General features: G+C 57.5%; 1 protein-coding gene across 1 annotated transcript in view; it reads right to left on the bottom strand.

The window, feature by feature from the left end:
* DOK3 (docking protein 3) overlaps positions 1-1,378 on the bottom strand; it is a 17,341-nt gene that overhangs the window by 445 nt on the left and 15,518 nt on the right. The window lies entirely within an intron of this gene.

Here is a 1,378-nt window from a genome sequence, read left to right as displayed (position 1 = left end):
CCCGCGTGCCTTCCCGCTGGGCTAGTGGATGGGTAGCGGCATTTGAAATCACGGGACGCCGGGTTTGGACGACGCTGGACCTGCCTTTCCTCCTCGGAGAAATGGGACAATAATGCCCGTCTCGCAGGGCTGCCCCAGGGTCGATGTTGGAAGGGCATCCATTCAGGGCTCCAGAATTTCTCAATTGGAAGGACTGGAGGTGGGGGCAAGTCGAGGTCAAGTGAAGGTGAGGAGCCAGGCTTGTGGACAGGTTTGCAGAACACTCTGCTCAGGGCAGGAGCGCACAGGGCTCAAGGCTCTTGGATCCTGATCCTGACCTGTGGGCCCTGCCCTCACTCCCAGCCCAGTGGTCCCACACACTGTGACAATGGACAGTGTCCTGTTTACCCTCCGCTTAGGGCAGCACCTGCTGTGAGTGGGACAGGGGCACTCTGGCGAGGGTGTCCTCAGAGTCCGCACTTTGCCCCAGCCCCCAGCCCTGGCGGCTCTCACCCGGGTCCAGGTGTCCACTCTGTCCACTGCTGGTGCTCACTCAGCTCCTTCTGGGGTTTGGTCCCTGCGGATCCCTCTCTGCCATCAGCCTCTTCTGTATCACTCCCTGGCTCCCTGAGCTTCATCTTTACATACCCCTGGACCCACAGCCCTCTCCAGCCTCCGCCATTTTCTTTAAATTATTTTATTTTAACTTTATTATTATTATTTTCCAATTTGACCAGAGAGAGACAGAGAAAGAGAGGGAAAGTGAGAAAGGAAGCCACTAGGTCTGGGACTTGAACCATGGTTGACCACGTTGGAGTCCAGCACCTTTAACCACCACGCCACCTGCTGGCCCCAGCCACTGGCTTTTAATTCTACTCCCTTGAGTGTAAAATCCCTCCAAGGAACTGTCTGTCTACCCTCAGGCTCCACTTGCTTTCCTCTGGTTCTCTCGAACCCACTGCACCTCTGAGGTCTGTTCTCAAGGTCTCCAGTGGCCTTCAGGCCATCAACGAGTGGGGTCCTCCCCTTGTGTCCTGCCTGGGAGGAGCAGCACTCCGTCCGGCCCCGGCACTCCCTCTTCCTGGAACCACCCTCTTGTCCTGGCTCCAGGCCTGCCTCCCCGGGGCCTGTCCTTCTCCACCTCCTTTGGCACGCACACTCTGCCTCCACGCGAGGGCGTCTGATCGCTCCTCTGTACCCTTAGTCCCTGGGGCCCCACGCTGTCTTGTGGCTTTCAATAACACCTGTATTACAAGAACTCCTCTGACCTCCCCCCAGTAACTCCCGACTCCAAATCCAATAGACTGTCTAGGTGTCTGCCAGATAACTGATACGGACGCCCCGTGCGACTCAGTCTGTCCTCACCCTACAAGGCATCTGTACCCATCCACCTGCCTCA

Source organism: Tupaia chinensis, unplaced genomic scaffold, assembly GCF_000334495.1.
Source record: "Tupaia chinensis unplaced genomic scaffold, TupChi_1.0 Scaffold000612_1, whole genome shotgun sequence".
NCBI classification, from domain to species: domain Eukaryota; kingdom Metazoa; phylum Chordata; class Mammalia; order Scandentia; family Tupaiidae; genus Tupaia; species Tupaia belangeri.
The sequence above is the reverse complement of the archived record's forward strand: the minus strand, read 5'-3'. Positions and strand labels throughout refer to the sequence as shown.